The 22,171-nt window shown below is 34.5% G+C and overlaps 1 protein-coding gene and 1 pseudogene across 1 annotated transcript in view; both read right to left on the bottom strand.

Moving 5' to 3' along the window:
* ATRNL1 (attractin like 1) overlaps window positions 1-22,171 on the bottom strand; it is a 796,208-nt gene that overhangs the window by 253,997 nt on the left and 520,040 nt on the right. The gene's annotated exons all lie outside the window — the stretch shown is intronic.
* On the bottom strand, window positions 18,869-19,081 carry LOC116573827 (annotated as a pseudogene).

Below are 22,171 nucleotides of genomic sequence, written 5' to 3'. Positions count from 1 at the left end.
ACTAGTTCTCCTCATATTACAAATGATATCTCATATAATTGAGAGATTTTTTTCCTTCCACATTTTTATTTAAATCCAAATTGGTTAACATATAGTATAGCATTGGTTTCAGGAGTAGAATTTAGTGATTCATCTCTTGTATATAATATCCAGTGTTCATCACAAGTCCTCCTTCCCCATCACTGGTTTAGACCATCCCCCACACCCACCTCCCCTCCAGAAACCCTCAGTTAGTTTTCTATAGTTAAGAGACTTTTAACAAAATGAACAGCTCTGTTTCCTTATCTTACCTTCTCCCTAGATCTAAAAGTAAAAGGTCTACAAAATATAGTGCATGAATACTCCATACCACAAATTGTAATATAAGTCTATAAATATTCCAATTTCACTATCTTTGACAAAGAATATATTTCTCTGGACTGTAATATATTATTGTGAACCTCACTACTCATAATAAAGAAAAATCAATGACTATCTAATACTTTTGTTCATTTAAAAAAAGATTTGTAGAATATAAAGGTATTTTTAAAGATTCCCTATCTGTCCTTTGAGGTTTGAATTTCCATCGCTTTTTAAGAATCAAATGCTTCCTACAATACTGTTTGCAAAATCAAGAAAAACACTATTTTTGCCTAAGACCATAACGCTGTAATACATAAAAAGAGACATGGTAATATAAAAATAATTAGGGCACAAGATAGTGTACTTTAAAAGATACAAATAGGGAATTAGCCAGACAAATTAACTCTGGGCCACTTAGTAGAGGACTAGTTTGAGGACTGGCTGAACACTGAATTTCTGACTTTAGAAAACTAATGCAAATATTTTGACTGAAACTCAGAAAAGGTAAGTCACTTTCTCCTGAAACACTTTTGCTTTGGTATGATGGCCCTAAAATAATGAAGTGGAATAAAGTGAGATTCTCTTTGCTACTAATTTCTGGCATTGAGCCATATCCTTACCAATTGTGCCCCCTCTTGCCAGGTAACGTCTGTATGCATTCCTTCCTGAATTTAGTCCCCTCTGTGTCAGAACAAAAAGGATGTAAATGACATGCTAGTGACTTCAATATTGTCAAAGATTATCTGACAGGCAATATAGTCAGACTTTGGAGTGAAGAGGTCCTGTGTCTGAACACCATTTTTTTTTTCTTCACTTATTAGCTGTTTGAGCTTAACCAAATTATTTAGGGCTCTCTAAGCCTCAATTTTTCTCATTGGAATAGTTGGGATATTAACAGTGTCTACACCTACAACTGTACCTCGGAGGATTCGTTTGAATCCCAGCTTCTCCATCCACAAGCTCTTGGACCATAGCCAAATTACTCAGACATTTCTAATACTTATTATTTCTCTCCATAAAAATGGGAATAACAGTAATATCAGAAGGGATAAGGCACTGAAGAGGAAATTCCCTTGGACAGCTCAACACAGAGACTGGAACATTGTGAGCACTTGGTAACTGTTCATTGGTACAATTATTATGTTAAATTTCAAGCACTAATTTTGTCTTTGAAGGTGGCACACTAATTACCAGAGGTCCATTTTCTTCAGCACTAGTGACACATTTTGCTCCACTACTCTCCCTTTTAACAATGTTGCAAATTTATGACACAGTTGTTAAATGTCATAATTGTGGTAAAATGAATTTAGACTTGGAACTGCTTTCTGCTATTTGTGACTAAGAATGATAAAACTTTAACCTACAAATTGGGAGGAAATATAGAATATTTTCCTAAGAACTTTTGAAATTAAATTAATTTTGTGATTGTGATTTTTATATAAAATGAATTTTAACATTTTGTACAGCAATAAGAAGCCATAAAACAGATGATCTGTTTTATAACTAATCTGCTATTGCCAATTATTCAGCATAAAGATAAAGCCAAAAGAACAAATTGACCATAATACAATAGATTATAATCATGCTGCCATAAACACTGTGGTGAAGAAAATTTAAAAATTAAAGAGATGTTCTTAGTGTCATGTTTGTTGTCTATAATAACTATCTTATTATTCAAAATGTCTTACAAAACAAGCCATGAAATTAAAAATAATATGAAAATCCTGGCTTAAATGTGGCAACCAGGAATAATCATTGATTCTATCAAATGTATATGATAATTTTTCTACTCAATACAACTATTTCAAATACTGTATCATTCTTCATAGTTCATACTAACCACCTTTGCAACAAAAGGCATACAACTCTCTAAAAGATTTTAGGAAAATAATCCTTAAAAATCACACAACAGAACAGTAACTAACTGTCCCCAGTTGTCTTCATGTCTCCTTCATGTCTCATAGACATTCTATGTCTAGGTTCTATCCATCCTTCTCCCCCACTTCCAAAGGTGCTTCTATTTTACCCCAAGTTTGAAGTAATCATTTCACTTATAAATTATTGACTACGTTAGTATGGTACTATCTTCTAATATCTTTAGACTTTTCTGAAATCTTCCTTAAGGAAAAGATCTGTTTTTATTTGTTTTTTATTACAGTGCTAGTTGGTAGTCATTTGATGAATGAACAATTAATGAGTGACTTAAAGTATAAAAATCTTTATCATCCAAATGTGAGTGAAAGCAAGTTATGATAAAACTAATTTTAATTATGATTAAGCCTTTAAAAGTATGTGTCCCCCCCAAAAAAAAAGTTTGTGTCCCTCATATTCTAGAAGTTTTATCCTCCAAACTAAACGGATATATATTTTTTTTAGAATGGGGCAATTTTGTGGACCCAACAAATCGATGGCAGGTTTCATGTTGCTTTTCATTTACCTTATTGTAATACTGCAAAAATTATGGAAAAAAAACTGCCATAAAGTCATTATAATGCATTCGTATTTTTAATAGCAATTACATTCCCAAGATTTTAGAAAGGCATGGAGGGTGCAATCAAGATGATTTAGTCATTACTCTTGAACTTCCATACCAAAATGAACAAAGTGCTTCAATAAGAGATTAAGCAACATTTTATGAAAAAGAGTATTTCTGTTGTATAGTATCAATAGCTGTGTTTGACACAAATACAGCTAACATAAAGCAATGGAGGTGAACAATTAATTTTGTTATTTTGGTATTAGAATGGTGCAAGGAAGTAAAAAGAAGTGGCAATAAATTTTTGTATCCTTAAATTAGGGGAGTATGATTTCTAGCACTTTAGACAACTAAATCTGCAAGGTGCAAGTCTCAAATTCTTATTCAGAATACTGGGAATGTTTCCCTTTCCAGTCTTCTGGTTTGAAACTAGTATTAGCATTTTATGGGCGTGGCCTGGCATAACATTCTTATTCAGATTACTTTAATTACCTTTTTCTAGACTTCTGCACCTATTGGGACTATGTTACTCTTTTTTTGGGGGGGGGGGACTATGTTACTCTTGAAATAGTTGTTTACTTAAAAATTTTTTTTCAAAAAAATTTTTTTTCTTTGCAATTTCAATGGATTCAATAATTTAACTTACTACTGTCTTCAGACGCTAATTGCCCCTCATCTAGAACCAGAATGTAACTCTACTATTTTCTTAAATTCTTTCAACAGACAAATTTCTCAACAGATATTAATGCTTAAAAATAAAATAGAATGAATAATGAAAGCAAGTAAGACTACTTTAGGATTCTCTATACATCCCTATTCGTTGGATAAGAACTTGATATATATCTTAAAAGCAGAATGGGTTCAAAAGCCCAAACATCTATTTCTAAAGTTTCCTTTTATTTATTCCTCTAGCTTGTTGATGACAAGCTAGTGGTTCTTAAACTTTGATGTTTACGAGGTTGTATGTACAACATCACCTATATTCTAGACTGAATGATTTTATCTCCATTATAAACCTTACATACTTACTTTATTTTGTTTTGTTTTTTGAGGGGGGAAGGGACAGAGAGAGAGAATCTTAAGCAGTCCTCCACACCCAGCACAGAGCCCAACACAGGTTTTGATCTCAGAACCCTGAGATCATGACCTGCACTGAAATCAAGAGTCAGGCGCTTAACGACTGAGCCACCCAGGTGCCCCCTTACTGATTTTAAATAGCTTCCATGTAGTATAATTCTCATGGAACTCTAAAAATTGCCCATACTATCAGGATCAGAGTGGCACAAACTGTATGGCCTGATAGTATCACCATCATTTGCCTATAATAAGGTCTTAAAAGCTCTCTACTGACAGGAGTTAAAGAAAATATATCTCACTTTTATAAGTAGGGCAGTTAAGTATGGACTGTCTTTGTTTAGGTTAATTTAGGCAATGTCAAAGAAAGTATGACAGATCTTCCTTATCCTTATGTATTCATGGTCATGCCTAGGAGCCAAAACAGTACTTCTTACATGGCACAATTCTTCCCAGTTGCAGTCTCAAGCCAAGAAAATGGAAATAGCACCTGACAACTGTCTCTCTGTATCAATCACTGTAAGTCTGTATGGTTTAATCTGCAAGGGTTTAGACCAAAGGATCTAGCCCTTTAATCTGAAAGGGTTAGACCAAGCCAAAGTTTGGGATTTTTTTCTTACTACAAAAGCTATTTCTTAAAGCACCCACAAGATTGTTCATCAAATCAGTTAAGCTCTGTATCATTGGATAAACCATGGGAGAACCATTCTGTTTGGAAAGATCAAGTTCATGTTGGTGTGGAGAAAACAAAGAAAAGTGAAATAATATTTCTATCAAATTATCATATCCACTCCAGAAACTGCTAATCTTTGCTAACATTTCTTTTAACATATTGAAGTAAGTTAGGATAGAATTGGTAGCTTCAACATTTCTCTGTTGTCTAAGTGAAATACTAACATGTCCCAGCATAGCCAATTCCTGGTTTCCATCAACTGTGTGTGCCTGTTGCCTGCATCAATGAAGAATTCCATCTTGTGAACTCTTTCAAAAGAAAATAATTTGTATCTTAATAATAGATAGTTGATTTCCCATGCAACACTTTGATAATGCAGATGATATGCCTTTATATATTTCTTTTTATCTTATATTTAGCAACATATTTTATTTAATTTACCAATGGAAAAAGAAGTATGACTGTAAGTCATCTCTTCATGCATCAGCAATAAGAAAATAATTCTCAGTAAAGTCTCCTGCCTTATCAAGAAATTTTATTAAGGAACAAAAGGAGATTCTGAAATTCTTCTTTATTTGGAATCCAAAAGATGAACCTTAAAGAGTTTAAACTAAAATTCTGAGCAGAATTTTTTTCTTTCTTCCCTTCCCTTTCTCTCCCCTCCATTCCCCTTTTGTTCTTTTCCCTCCTTCTCCTCCTTCCTTCCTTCCCTCCTTCCTTTGTAAAAGGCCATTCTTAGAACCATTTGATAGAGAGTTCATTCATATCTTCATCTACTTAGTGAATAAGTTTGGCTGTGAACATCCATTCATTGAAAAAGAACTTTTACCTCTGGGGTGCATGGGATACGTGCTCCCCCCCCCCCGGGGGGGCGGGAATCGCTGCTGCCCACTTCTCCACTATGGCCAAAGGCTGTGTTTTTCCCGACTTGCAGAAGGGTCTGGGGAGGGGGCAGGGCCAGCACCAATACCTGCTTCCTCGGTCCAACTAGCCTGATCCTCCATCAGCCACTCACCACACTGCTGCACTAAATCACTCAGCTCCTACATATATAAAAGGTGACTCTTTGGATTCTAAATTCAGTAAGCTTTTACATGATATTAAAAAAAAAAAAAAAACAACCTATCAGGACTCTTCTAGACCATCTACCAGGAGACTAGAGACAGACAATACTCTGATGTTGGATGAAATACTTATGCAGGCTGGATTTGAAAGTAACAAAGACTTACCTATTTCTTTTTTTTTTAATATTTTATTTATTTATTTGACAGAGATCACAAGTAGGCAGAGAGACAGGCAGAGAGAGAGGAGGAAGCAGGCTCCCTGCCGAGCAGAGAGCCTGATGCGGGGCTCGATCCTCGGACTCTGGGCTCATGACCCGAGCTGAAGGCAGAGGCTTTAAGCCACCCAGGTGCCCCAGACTTAGCTATTTCTTAGTGAGCAAAAACTTTAAGACATGTAAAAATATTGTAGAATTTTGAAGGTCACTTCAGGAAATTCTGAAATTTGGGTTCTCAGTCCTTTCTTTGTGACAAAGATAGGCATCGTTGATTTAGACTTTGCCAAAGATGACCTCACTTCTGAATGAAAGGAATCATTTCATACAGAATGGATTTCTGTAGAAAAGTTAAGAACTCTGCTATTGCTTGATATGAGACCATCCTTTCTGGTGATCAATAGGAAATACAATGGACCTTTGCAAGGTGGTATTTTATTTTGGTTTGTTTGCACTTCTTGACATTAAAACAAAAAGTCAAAAATAAAGTGCTGATTGCCAATTTAAAGATTACTCTAGACACTTAAAAATCATTACTAACGGCATACAGAAGTCTTGTTTGTTCAACATATACTTAAATAAAATATTACCAGAAAACCACTGCAGAAAACATATAATGATTGGGAGAAAGAGCTAGCAGAAGGAGAAAGTGCTTTAGGTAGGAGGATGACAGAAGGTGTCCTAAGAAATGTCATTTAACCTAAAACCTTGAAACTCAGGATATGCATGCATACCCAAAAGCTCAGTAGTTTAAAATAGAAAAGTCTATTTCTTGCTCACACAAAATCTTCTACAGATGTAAATAACTTCCTATCTGGTAAACCAGTAATACAGACTGCTTCAGTCTTGAGGTTCTGCATCTCAACCCAAGGATTCCTTAAGTGTAAAGGCAGAAAGCTAGTGGATCCTATATGGACTTTCCAGTGTCTCAAACCAGAAGCGACATACCTTATGGCCCATAAATAGTCACATGCCCCACCCTAACCACACAGAGGCCAAGAAAATGCAGGGGAAGAAGTAGAATATTAGGTGAATGGAACAAGGGAAGCTAGAAAAGATCATTTCAAGCAGAGGGAACAGCAACTGCAAGGTTCTGGAGGCAAGTCTGCCCTTAAAGTACTCAAGAAACAGATGGAAGGCTGAGTCTTATTAAGCAATGTGGCAAGGAGCAGAATGGTCAAAAGATAATTTTGGCTTTATCAAGGTTAAGAGAAATTGAAATAATATATATAAATCATCAGACATCATATGATCTAAAGAAGTCATATTTATTATTTTTTCAAACATATTTTCTTTTTTATTGTTTAGAGTCTATCCCTATGGTGTTAGAAATAGCTCGAAACAAATGGGCAAAACAAAACAAACAAACAAACAAAAAAAACGAGCTTTACCATCCTCGTATAAAGTTATTTAAGACATAACCAAGAAAACAGTAACAGCAGTTAATCTCAAATACAATGAACCTAGATCTCCCAATAAGTATCAAAAGGTCAATTTTGTATGTAACCTTCTTTAATACAAAAGGCCAGGTGGTTGTAATTTATCTGAGCAAATCAAAATGAGCAAAAGGATGAGTACTGAAAAGGTCATTTAAAAGCTAGATCCCCAGAATGGATATTTAATACATATTACTCCTCAAAGAGTGAAAATGGGAAACTGGATAACTTGAAATTTTGAAACATGTGCTAGAAAAAAAAAATGCTCCCCCCTCATAGAACACCCTCACACTCATACTGCAAAATACATTACTTCCTCAAGTTAGAGGTCTAAGTTGTCTGAGAAATACTTGTCCTGCTTTCAAGAAGAGCAAATGAATGCCTTTGACATCCAAGACGTGCACAATATGATCAAGTCAACCTTGACAAGTGGAAGTATAAAAGCAGCTGATTACAATAGAAACGACACATCGACTCCTGCCTGTGTGCCGGTAATTTATGACTGGAGGCTCTTCTTACAATAAAGCTCAGATCAATCCTTCAGTAGCGTTTCCCCCCTCTTAAGAATTAATTTACTAAAGAAGTACTTTTTTCTCTCCATGATTCTGGGAATCAATACGAAGCTCAAGATTCATTTTTGAACCACAATATGCTAGCGTCTAGGTTAAGAAATTCAAAATGCAACATAATCCAGTTAGCTTTTACATTTACTGTATAAAAGGTTCATGTCAGACATTTAAGTAGTTTGTGACAATAATTTTAAAGTTCTTGAAGAAGTACTTAAATCTTCCTGGAGACATAAGTGACTCAAACACTGGCATTTTCCTCTTAATCGATATTATTAAAATGTTTTTTTTTTTCCTTTAAGGAAAATGTGATTATTTTGCTATTAGCGAATGGAGCCATTTTCGGTTCAATATTGAGAAACTCCAAAAATGGTTTTTCTGTAAAATGTTTCTTTGTGAAATAAGACATCTGTTAATTACGATTTTCTATAGCCTATTGAAAGATACCTACTTTGTTCATGGAAGAATCAATAAGATAGATTAATATGCAGTTATTTGTTTTTAATCTTTTGTGCAAGGAGATAGGATATAAATATTTTTAAAACTAATTTCAATCACTTGAATTTTTAAATGTGAAGGACAGTTAGATGCAGCACAAATTACGACTGATATAAGTTGCCTTTCTTATGTACTCAGAATGGTATTTTATACCATAAAAATCAAACTGTAAGAAAAATCAGTGGTCATCGCAGACTCCTTGAAATAACTCATTCTCAGAATTGGAAGGAATCCTAGAGGTTACCTAGTCCAATGTTCCCAAGTGCTCTGAAATTTTTGACAAATGGTTATCTAGCATCCTCACTTATATCTAGCAAAAAAATTGCTTTTTATGAAGGCAGTATTTTTCCCCCAAAAGGTTTATACTACAGTTAGAATTCATTATACTGAACAAAAACTTATATTCTTGGGATCTTTTTGGATCATTAAAGTTAAATAGAATATTTTTAATCTCCTTAAAATTCCTTCAAATATTTATTATTTGAAATTTTTCTTATATGTTCAAATTAAACAAGTCCCATATCTTAAATTTTGCATTCATTATTCATGCACAAACATTTACGGAATACTTCAGTGTTCTGGGAAGAAGGCCAGACACTGCCACTTTAGACATATGTAATATAGTCCTGTCCTCAAGGAGTTTACTCATAGTCTCATAAAAAGCACAAAACTCTTTCTCATTTAACATGGTTTTCAGCATTTTGTTTTTCAATGTTCCTCTTAAATGTAAAATGAACGCATATTTTAGATGTGATCTGACTAGTGTAGAATATGGTAGAAGTATTTCTCTTAATGTATTCCATATTTACATGTGCTTTAAAATAGTTTTTTGTTTTTGTTTTTGTTTTTAATTTTTAGAACTACTGTACTGTTGGACCCAATCAACAATTCCAGGTCTTTCTCACGTGAACTTTGATCAAAACAAGTGTTCCAACTTAAAACTTCTACAACTGAGTTTTAAAATCTAAATCCAGAACTTTACATTGTGTTTGTTTAATTTCTCATGTGTTAGTGTTGTTATTATTTTTATCCTATTTTCCCTTGAGTGCAGAATTGTCTTTGATATTTTGAACCCTCAGTTAACATAATGAACAGTTATCCCCATATTATCATTTGTGTTGAGCCTCTGTTTCACTCTCTCTGACCAGGTTGGTAAGATTGGATGACAAAGAGAACTATCAGAACAGAGAATTGCCTTACTTTCTAGTAACACAAGGTAAATCATAAAAGCCACCAAGAGAATGACTTTTGCTTTTTATGTTATAGAGTTCCCTCCTTATAGTGACGTCAAAAGATAGAACAGATGAAGTGTATGGATTTAGAAATATCTGGTTTATTTTCATGGGACATATTCAAATATCCACCCTGGGAGAAAATAGGTATTTGATACCTGAGAAGTTCCACAGCTGGTATACACTCTCTTTTATTTTCAGACTGTGTGAAATCATCCTCTTCCCACTGTAAAAATTTATCCAAAACATAGCCTCCCTAGATCTTTCCCTAAAGTAAAGCTTTTTGAGTCATATGTTGTTGAATCCTAATTTTTATACTTTGTATACATTTCATATGAGGAGTGGGTCCCATTGTCCATGTTAAAATTTCAGTGTCAAAAAGTACTTGGTATGTTGCAGATGTTTACTAAATATTTGCTGAATTAAAGAATTAATTTAGGACCAAGGAAGAACCTATGGATGCATCTTGGAATCATGTGGTATGAATACAAGCTCAAGGTCACTCTTCACCACATGGTCTCAGATTGTCTCTAATAACATCTGAGAGACCAGGCTTTCCTCAGGAGCAATGCCATAATGATGTGCTGTGGCAACAGCTGCAGGGAACTAGAAAGGACATGCTCGTTCATGGGGGCTACCTGCCAGAAGAGGCATTCTCAACTTATTATTGAGGTAAACAGAAACAAAGAGGTTTTTGAATAGACAGTGTGGGGGGAAAAGGCATTTGAATACAGTGCTGAATACGGTGCTCGTGGCTGATACCATTACAAATTTCTAAACTTTGCAAGAACTGTCTAAGTGATAAGTAAGCCTAAGACCAACATTAATATCTTGCTTAGAAATTTCTCAAACTTAAACCCACAAGTCATGGATTTGGGAAAACTTGCAGAGACCCTTTTAATTCAGATACCACTGAGTCTCTGCTATGATTTTTGACAACACTAAGACCTAAGTTTGGGCAACACAATTTCTTTTATAAGATTTTATTTACTTATTTAACAGGGAGATTGAGAGAGAGAGAGCACAAACAGGAAGAGCAGCAGGCAGAGGGAGGAGCAGGCTCCCCGCAGAGCAGGGAGCCCAATGTGGGACTTGATCTGAGGACCCTAAGATCATGACCTAAGCTGAAGGCAGATGCTTTACTGACTGAGCCATCTGAGCATCCCTGGGAAACACAATTTTGCTTGAGATAATTCCAGTAGAGGCTAAATATTGGCCTATTTTCTAACTTTGGTAATTGTGGGGCCAGTGCTGTGAAAATGTTTTGTGAGTTAGTAAGTATTTGTATTCTTTAAAAATAAGGCCTATGAAAGACTTGCTACTGAACTAATACAACTGAAAGGAAATTTTCATGCATCTTGGTAAGAGACAATCCCAACTCTACATGTGAATGGAGAATGGTTCTGGCAAGGACTAAATAGAATAAGTAATATTGAAGGATAGTTTTTGGAATTTATGTGAGAAATTTTTAACTCACAAAGGCAAAATAATTTTAATTTGGACTTTACCTATGATTTTAACTTGAAATCAAAATCTTTTAAGCTTTAATAATTTCCCCTTGAAATTTGATAAAGGGCAGGTGACTCTTCAATTTAGGGCATTTCTTCCTTGTTGAAATTTTAATATTGATCTAACTTTATGCATTTTAGTATTTAATGCAATTATCATTTAATTCAGCATTTAGTACTTAATAAGTTATTTAGTGTGGTCATATAACTAGTGAGACATAATTTGAGAATACATTGCAGATAAATTACCAGGAGTATCATGGGAGCTGATTTATGTACTACATGAGCTTGATATATGTACTGTTCCAACCCATTTCAGAGCTTTCTGGATATGAAATCAAAACTGACCACCATGGGTGCCAGGAGAATACCCAGAGAGTCAGTGATAGGAATTGGCATCCTTCCTCCTGAAGGTGGGTACAGAGCTATCCTGACAAATTGCTGGTTTATTCCCCAGGGTGTATAACCACTCCCCAGGTTGACCATAGCAGGTGGAGTGATTTATTCTTTTGATGAATGGGGGTATGTTCAGATGATGTGAATTATACTCTGCTCCTTTATCTCATAATTTCTTATCTGGGAAGATCTCCATGAGGTAAACCATGCCCTAGTCTAGTATCCATGGCAAGTGACTAAATTTGAAGTTATATTTTTCAAACTCATTAGGTTTGCCATTTAATTGTTCAGCTCACATTTGCTTAGAATTCAGATAGAGAGGAGAGTGCTAATAATTGGTCCCTATCCCCTAGAAATAACTGTATTGTTACCCAAGTGTCCATTTCTCTATCTTTTTCAAAACATCTGATACTGTTAAATCCCTTGCTGAAGTCAAGATATATCATATCTGTAGACTATTCTTGCTGTATCAGCCAAGTTATCCTAAAAAAAAAGAAAAATAGTTCAGTTTTGAAGTCCTAACTGACTCACAGCTCTGGACTTTCTAACACCACTGCTTTTGCTTTAGTAACTAAACGAACAAATAAATGGTAATTAGGATACCTTATGTTAGCACCTCTTTCCATTTGAATGAATATAGCTTTTCTTTAAACATTTTGAAATCTATCTTGCTAAAATGTGTAATACCTCCTATATTCATTTTCCTTGCTGTTATATACTCTAAAATGAAATCAATTTTCTTTTTCTTAAAACTTCTACACCCCCAGCATGGTTGGTAGTTTCTTCCACTATTCTGTCTCCCTTCTGAAAGTTGAAGCTGTCAGCAAAGCAACTCAAGAACTGATCATATCTTCAGCTTTCTGTGGTGTGTGCCTTTAGCAGATGTCCAGATGGTTCCTATTCTTCTACAATTACTCTATCTTGATACAGTGCCAGTTTTGTAATCTATCTTGGGACAAAGACAATATATCACAGGTCATGCAATTATGACTACACACACTTTCAGCTCAAGGGATATACCTTGGAGTTCAAGTGCAGTACTCATGAGAACCACCAACTCTAAAAGTAAAACTGCCATTCACGTACCCTCTCTCCATTTACTATCCCCCTTTTATGAATACTACCTTGACTCACAAACACCAATCCTCCATCTCAGATCTATACCATGACCAAAATAAATAACTAATCTACAAGATTTAAAGCTTCTAAATTTCACCCAAGTCTTTGAATGCTTTCAATGATATTTTATCTTTTCTCTTAACATGGGTGAGTGACTTCCTTTAGTGAAAAATAGTGTATGTTATGCTCAATCAACAGAAAAGTGAGATATGCAGATATTTTGCTAAGGTTGTAGAGACTAGCAAGAAATAGGACAGAGTGCTTGTCTTCCAGATTTATATTATCCTTACGAGATTGAGATTTAAATAATGAAATGTTAACTTGCAATAGAAGATTTTAATGATGAAACAAATCAGAAATGTAAATGTGTGATCACATGTTAAATGAGTGGCATAAACAAATACTATGATCTTAGAAAAAGTATCTGCATGGACTAGACTGGTACTAAAGGCTTCACGAAGTCTGCGAGGCAAAGCTGATATTTAAAGGAATTGCTGAATTTGATGAACCATATTATGAAAATTAAACAATAATTTGGGTATGAATAATTCTTTCACTTCACAATTAACGTTTTATGAGAATAAACAAGGCCCTTTATTTCTCTATACTACAAATTCCTGCATATCATTCCTTCTCATTTGTCAAACATTATACATGTTTCTCTTTCCTGCTTTCATTCTCTTGGAATCACTCAAATTATATCAACTCTGAATTCCACAGATCTTTTTCTACCCTGCCTTTTCTACACCTTTTTACATTTAACCATAGGAAACAAGTTTTTGCCCTTCAAACACATTGGGATAAGTTTGGGTTACCAAGATTTGAAAAACATAACTACATTTGCATTGATCATTTCTGTGTCATAAGCTTTGCTCAACAGACAGTGCAGTATATGTTGGACAAGCATGATATCCAAGTGTATCACGTGCCAACAAATGCCAAAAGAATTCTACCACTGATTTGAATGTTTTAGGCTTTGTTAATTAAGAAATCACCTTATATCCATCAACAGTTTGAAGGCCAAGTGGGTCAAGAGTCAAAGAAATATATAGATTATTAGAGAGTAAGTGAATTTTTATAGATACTATTAAAATACACCTGAAAATTTAATTGGTCTCTCCTACTTTTCAAACAACTCTTCTAGAGAAGAGTTTTTATCAGTAATAAAAGTAAAAAAAAAAATAAATTATTACTCAATCCACTGAATGCCATCGTTTTCAACAAAACACATGCATATTTCTTTTCTAAGGATCCCAAAGAAAAAATTATAATTTATTTTCCCGAATCATTGCCTACTTCCTTCAAAAAAGTGAGATGAATAAGCAAATGTTATTCCAATTTAAATGTTGTATTGACTTCAAAACACAAAAAGAGAGATGAACACCATATATTAATTCAAGTTGGAAGCTACTGAAAGCTCATCAGTCTAAGTAGTATATACCACAGACATTAGAAAATACACAGAGTCAATAAGAGTTTAAATGCTGCCCGTTAGCAATTCTCTTGCTAACATTTCAGCTTGAACTTACAATAACATTTATGATAATTCACTGTATACTGCTGACTTAAAACATTTAATTGGAAATGATGCAAACACACCTTCAGAGAATAATGTATCAAATTTGGTAAGATTTTCTTTAGTGCAAACAAAAAGGGAGGAAGAATGAGTATAATGTCATTGGAAACAATGCCCTCTTTGTATAAAAAGATCTCTTAATTCTTTCAAATAAATGGCATTAAAAAGTGAATAAGAGTTCATGAATTTTCAAATGTATTTTTATTATCTATTGATATATCTTTTTATTAGAGCAATAATTCCCTTGAGGAATGTTACCCTTTGAAAATAATTGTGCCATCACAAGAACCTTGCCATGCCAGGCTCCAATTTCCTTAGGGAATAATGAGTCACAAAGGATATCTAGGATTTGCTAAAAGGGCACAAAACAACTCTAGTTAAGAGATCTACTTCTACTCTCCTTGTCTCTCTATTGCAGTGGTGACAACTCTGATCTATACAAAATTAGAAGCTTGAGATAGCCTTCAGCAAATTGGTAAAAGGTTCTCAGTTCTACCCTGTATTTCCTGCCACCTTTAGAAATCGTACTTACCCTCCCAGCAGTTATGTCTTTCCCCAATATTAGTACAGCAGGATGAATGATGACTTTTATCTCAATTTTATTATATATGTAATTAAAATAATTTGAAAGGAAGAGACTCATAAGATAAAAATTGATTACAAGAAAACATTAAGGAATATTTTTAACTAATTTGCAAAGATTAGTGAAGAACTTCAGTAATTGTATTAAAAGAATACAGTCAGTTGGCTTTTTTGAAAAATTATTTGCTAATAGATACTAAGAACAGCAAATGTTCACACATACTTTGAGTCTGTTAAGTCCACCTTATGACTCCCATTAATAAAATAATCATTGACACAAGCAAGATTTACAAATTCCTGTCAAAGAGCAACATTTACAAATTCCAGACAAAGTATAATTTATAATAATGAAAAACTGGAGACAATTTGGCTAAATAAACTAGAATATCAAAAAATTAAAATACTATATAACCATTAAAATTATGTTTTCAAGGAATTTATAATGATATTGGAAAATGTCAAGGATGTAATTACATGTAAAACCAGGATAATACATATACACACATATATAAACTCATATGTAAAATTATATATGATAAAAATAAGATTTGAAATATTTACTTTGGGTTTGGGGATGAAGGAATGGGGGAGGACCAATATAATTAATCTCATATTTTGCATGAAGTACAAAACAAAAACATCACTGTTAAGTATGATCCCACTTATATACCTATATCATTTTAACCTACATCTTTATGTCCAGGAGGAAATACAATGATGTTTTATTTTTAGAACATGAATTTTAATTATTTAAATTTATATTTTTCCTGACTTTTCTATAGAGGTTTCTATAACAAAGAAAGGAGAATATTCCATCATTCTTTTGAAGACTCTCAACTGTTGAAACTGTTACCATGAGAATGTATGATTTGAAAAACAAAGCCAATAAAGTAATGGAGTAATAACTTTTGGTATTTTCAAAAGCTGGTGTATTTGTGCCTATTATTTATAATATATATTACATAACACTACAAGATAAAAGTGGCAAGGACTAGTACTTGCTTGAGATAAAAGTACTAATGAGTTCTAGGAGAAATCCTGTATGTAAATAATTACAATTAAGATAAATAATAGCCAATAGTCAATTATTTATCTTAACTGGTACTACATATACTTTAATTTTTTTGAGAGAGAGAATGGCGGGAGGGGGAGAAGGAGAGGGAGAGAATCGTAATCAGCCTCCACACCCAGCACAGAGTCTGAGCCAGGCCTCAGTCTCAGGACCCTGTGATTGTGACCTGAGCGGAGATCAAGAGTAGTACGCTCAGCCAACTGAGCCACCCAGGTTCCCAGGTACTATGTATATTCTTAATAAAATTTAGGAAACTTATAAAGAGTTACTGGAAAAATTAGTGAATACAGCATTAAAAGAATCTTAATTAAATGGAAATAAAATTGTTGGTGTTGAAACCAGAGGAGTAGTTATCTGTTTCAGAGGCCACTGAAATAGCTCAGAGGACAATTTTAAAGATCTGATTGTGTGTAGTTATTCTCATCAGAAGCGATCTAGATAATACAAGTTCCATTGATCCAACACTGCATGGCACTATGACTGATTTTAAATTGGCATATTTTACTCTTTAGCCTTCAAAACTAGATTAGATTAGGAGTAGGAGTACTATGACAAATCTTGCCATCTGGTGGGAGACAAATCAGATATCTTCACCTAATGTTTCAGTGTCAGGATTTTGAACTGGGCCTACAAGGTGAAGACAATTTTGGTACCCTAAATGCAATCACAGTGTTGTTATGAGAAGGAAGCAGAGAAAGATTTGACTAGAGAAGACAAGGCAAGGAAACTTTAAAGCAAGAAGAGACACTGCAGGCTTTGAAGATGGAAGAAAGGGGCCAGGAACTAAGGAATGTAAGGAATATAGCTTGAAAAGCTAGAAAAGGCAAGATGAAGCCTTTTCTCCTAGATTCTTCAGTCAGAGGCAGTATGCCCTGACCCCTTGATTTTGGCACAGTAAAGTAGATTTCCGAATTTTGACCTGCAGAATTGTAAGGGATAAATATGTATTTGTTTTTTCAGCAGAAGTGTGGTAATTTGTTACAGTAGTCATAGAAAATTAATACAATAGGTATGTGGAAGAAGGCCTGAGCCTGGAGCGATACAAGCACCTTAAGAAGAGGTGTGGAAAATTAACAGTCTACACTGATTGATCTTAAGTATGACTATGTCTGTCAAGAACCTGCATTATTACACAAACTAATTTTGTCCATCCTGGGAAAAGTTGTCAAAATTATTCAGAAAAGAAACCAAACAGAATGCACACGGAAAGTCTTTTCTATCATAATCCCTGTGACCAGACTAGGAAATTTAGAAAAATAGAAGAGTGAATGTATTTTACTCTACAGGTGTTTTTAAGCTCTTCCTTAACATGTGGCAGAACTCTTAAAGTGGGTACACATTTCACTACCCAATGTAATGTAATATAAAATATTTAAAATGTTAAATATTAACCAAAGCAAGCAGTTAGCCTGTGGTGAAGAACACATTTAGAGTAAAATGAAGCTTGAGATAAAATTCAATAAATTCAACAAAATGAAAAGATAGCACTGGTCTGAGAAGTAATATTCAGCATATTCCTTCCCTTTACTATCTTTATCAAAACCTTATGATTTTAACCAATCCTGCTTTCTGGGACATAAAGAAGAAAATTTCTACTTGTGATACTAAAAATAAAAATGTCTATTGTATTTGAATGACTATAATGTATACTTACACTTGAAAAACAGAAGTGTACAGACTTAGTTCTTGAGTTCTTAGGATTCAGAGGGAAACAGTCTGATAAGGCGAGGTCAAAGTGAAGAACAAGGGAAACCTACGTGCATCTATTTAAGGTGATTGGTTTAATTCAATAAGCATTTACTAACTGCAGACCAGATTCTGGGGACTGTGCCAGGCAAGTAGAAAAGAGATATACCTGTCTTTAAAACACATAATTTAAATATGCCATGAAAGAGAAATCCATACCAGCTATGGGAGCAAAAGAGAAGGGTCATTTAACTCATATGAAGAGTAAGTAAATGGTGGGCTATGAAGGTCTTCGGACGAATTTTGAAAAAGAAGGTGATAACTAGGGTTATCAAAGAGAGGGAGGTTAAGGGGAGAAGGAAGGAGGGTAAATAGAGAAGAAAAATGAAAGTATATTAAGCAGAAAGACTGGAATAGGAAATGTGAAGGCATAAAATAAAATAAAATACTATGGAATAGTCAACATTTTGCTTTCCTTAGAACATATGGGAAAGCAGTGGAAATGAAGTTAGGTAGGCAAGCCTTTGAAACCCGTATCTCAAAGTGTTCTACAGAAGATGGGGAATCTAGGTATGGTAGCTTCTGTTTTTCAATTTAAAGCTTTTAGTGCAAGACACAAACATTTTATTGTCCACAAGTGGTAACTGCTTAAAAATGTATCCTGGCTAATATTTTTCTTAAAAATTAAATTATGAAATATTTCTCAAAATAGTATATATAACTCCTGTATACAACTTGAAGAATAATCATTGTTATGGCTTGAATCAAGCCCTCCCCAACCAAAAAATACCTAGAAGTCCTACCCCCCAGGACCCCAGAATATGACCTTATTTGGAAATAGGGTGCTTCCAGATATAATCGGTTAAGATGTGGTCATACTGGAGAAGTCTGGGTCCTTAATCCAATATGACTGGTGTCCTTAAAAAAAAAACAAAAACAAACAAAAAACAAAAAAAGTATGTAATGCAAAGAGGCAGAGACAAAGGGGAAAGCCATGTGAGGATGAAGCCAGAGACCAGCGTGAGACATCTGCCAGCCATGGAAAGCCACAGCCAGCACAGCACCAGATGCCAGGAGAGAGGCATGAAGGGACTCTCTCTCATAGCCTTCAAAGGAAGCAGCCCTGCCAGCATCTTCATCTTGGACCTACAACCTGCAGAACTGTGAGACAATAGATTTGTGTTTTTAAGTCACTCGGTTTGTGGTACTTGGCTGAAGCAGCCCTAGAAAACCAAGTTACAAAATGAACATCCATGTACTTGAAATTGCTTAAGGAAGAGAACGGTCGGGATCTTTGAGGCTCCTATGTCCCTTTCCTGGATTATATCACTATCCTTTCAGATGATACCATATCCTGAATATTGTGTGGATTGTTCTCTTTATTTTAAATAGTTTCCCACAAATGTGCATATCGCTAAACAATAAAACACTTAGATATAACTGTTTTCGTTCTTTCCATGCTCTATACAGCCAGCACTTTGCTCGCCTGCACACTACACGTTCCCCCACTCTCTGAACTGCTAAGAACAGATTCTACACTTGATCTTAGCCAAAAGGCCGAGAAGTGATCCCCCCGACACTCTGAAAGTAGAGTGTTCCTATGAAGTCTTTCATAAGCCAAAATGGCCTTAAAGCAAAGAAGCAATTTCCATTAATTTAAATGGGAAAAAAATATTTAGCATTCCCAGGCCCCAAAATAACCTCTCCTGAGGCTTTTCTGATACCTTAAGACACATCTTGCTAACAGATGCACAAAATAAACGGACATAAAGCACAGATGCTCACAGACACAGTTCAGAGCTCTGGCAGCCTGATGCTGAGTCGCTGAGTATCATTCCCAGGGAAGGCTCTGAATCACTTCCATGGGGAGAAGCAAGACTACACTCTGGACTCAGAGTGTGTGCTGACCCTATAAGGAATGGCTGTAAAACACTGAGTGCTATTTTTGACTTTCACCTATTTCATAAAAGTGAAAGTCCTCTTCAGATTTCTTTTGTTTGCAAAAACCCATAGTAATGTAAGTTCTTCCGTAAAAGCAAGTGGCCCAATGTGAGCTTTCAAAAAGTGGGGGATACTTGTGTTATGTTTTCGAGGCTTATTCATGTCGATGACTCTCTATGTAGGTAATTTTTTTTTTTTACTCATACCGTTCTATATACAAATATAGCATAATTTGTTTATAAATGGACACCTGTTAGTTCTAGCTTTTGCTATCAAAAATAATACTGCCAAGAAAAATTTTATATATAATCTCCTAGTGCACATGTGCAAGTGTCTTTGGGAGAGCAACCCACAAATTCATGATGTGTATCTTCAACTTTGCTAAACTATTGTCCTATAATTTTTTAAATTGAAAGGTTTGGCTTTTTACTTTAAATAATATTTGATTACCATTCACCCATCTGAGATTAATTTTTGTGCATGAGCAAATTGGGCTCCTCTTCCTTTTTTCCATATGGATAATCAATTGTACCACCATCATTTATTAAATATTCTTTCCCCACCATTAAGCAAATAAAGACATAAATGAAATTCTGATATATTTCCATACATTCATGTGGGGTCTATTTCTGGACTTTCTATTCAATTCCGTAAGTGATGTATCTTTATGCAAGCACCACAGTTAATTTTGATTTCTGGAAAGGAAATTCCCCCAAATCGTTTCATCTTTTTCTAGAGTATCGTGGTTTTCTTTTATTTGATTTTATTAAATTTTTAAATTATGATTCCAGTATAGTTAACAGACCATGTTATATTACTTTCCGATGTACAGTGTAGTGACTAAAAATTTCTGTGCATTACATGGTGTTCATCACGACAAATGTACTCTTTAATCCCGTCATCTATCTCACCCATTCCCTTACCCACCTTCCCTCTGGTAACCAACAGTTTGTTCTTTCTAGTTAAGAGTCTGTTTCTTGGTTTTTCTCGCTCTCTTTTTTCTCTGTTTGGTTGTTTTGTTTCTTGCTTTCCACACATGAGTGACATCATATGATATCTGCCTTTCTCTGACTGACTTATTTCACTTAGCATTATACTCTCTAGCTCCCTCCATGTTGTTGCAAAGGGCAAGGTTTCACTCTCTTTTATGGCTGAATAATATTCCACAGCATATATATACACACTAAATCTTCCTTGCTTATTCATCTGTTGATAAACACTTGGACTGCTTCCATCTTTTATTTACTTAATATCAATTATTTTAAAATAATTGTTGACCTATTTTTATAAGTTAATGTGTACATTACACATACTCATTAGGTTAAAAGCATAATATAATGAACACCCCTAAACCCATCATCCAACTCAAGAACTAGACATTACTAAAACTTCCTTCCACCTATGTACTCTTACCATTTCATTCCTGTGCTTCCCCACTCTAAAGATAATCACCACTGTAAATAGTTTAGGCTCATTCTACTGTTTTTTTTTTTTTTTTAAAGATTTTGTTTATTTATTTGACAGAGAGAGGGAGCAATCACAAGCAGGCAGAGCAGCAGGCAGAGAGAGGGGGGAAGTAGGCTCCCTGCTGAGCAGAGAGCCCGATGTGGGGCTCGATCCCAGGACCCTGAGATCATGACCTGAGCCGAAGGCAGAGGCTTTAACCCACTGAGCCACCCAGGCGCGCACATTCTACTGTTTTTAAAATGTTCTCTAGCTACGAATAATACTTTACAACTTGCTTTTTTCACTTAAGCTTATGTTTCTAACTTTCATCCATGTTGTTCTGTGAGGCTATAATTTCTTTCTTTTATCCCCAGTGATTTGCACTGACAGATGCTTGTTCTTCTCTGGAAATTTTAAGGTTATCTTTTATGTTCTATAAAAACTTTTTTCAATGAAAATTTCATTAAATCTATAGATCAGTGTGAGTAGAACTGATAACTTCACTAATGGAATCCTCCTATCCATGAAGAAATTTCTCTTCATTTAGTTGGATCTTCATTAAAATTCCTCAATACAACTTTATACAAGTTTATTATCCTATAACTTCGTATTTTTCTACATAAAAAAATTTGCACATCTGTTAAAATTCATACTAATTAGCTTATATTTTTATTGCTACTATAAATAATATTTTTAAAGATCACAATTGCTATTTGTTGCTTTTTATATAAACTTTTTTGTGTGTATTTAGAGTACTTCTGGTTACTTGCTAACTTTTTATTATCTACAAAAATTTTTTAATGTATTCATTTATATTTTCTATGTAGACAATTATACAATTTATAAATAATGAAAAGTGTATTTATTTGTGATCTTAGTATAACTTCTACTTTTTTCTTAACTAACTGCACTGGCTAAAGGCACCAGCACAATTTTAAAGATAAGAAGAGATAGAAGGTATTCTTTCCCTGTTTATGATTTTAAAAGGTGTGTTTTGTATCTTTCTCCACTGAGTACCATGTTTTCTCTGTATTGGACATCTACAGATACTTTTTATCATTTAATTTCTTTGTATTTCTAGTTTGCCAAGATTATTCTTTTAGTCATGAATGATGTTGAATTTTCATCTACTGTGATGACCATATGACTCTCTTCCATAAATACAATAAGCATTGATATTCAGAGGTTGGACAGTGGGCAAATAATAAGAAGGGTTAAACGCAAAGGTGATTAAAGAACCAAGACTGCATTAAGTTACAAGTGCTAAAGGAA

This window comes from Mustela erminea, chromosome 14, assembly GCF_009829155.1.
Source record: "Mustela erminea isolate mMusErm1 chromosome 14, mMusErm1.Pri, whole genome shotgun sequence".
Classification (NCBI taxonomy): domain Eukaryota; kingdom Metazoa; phylum Chordata; class Mammalia; order Carnivora; family Mustelidae; genus Mustela; species Mustela erminea.
Note: the sequence above shows the minus strand (reverse complement) of the source record. Positions and strands in the feature narration are given on the sequence as shown.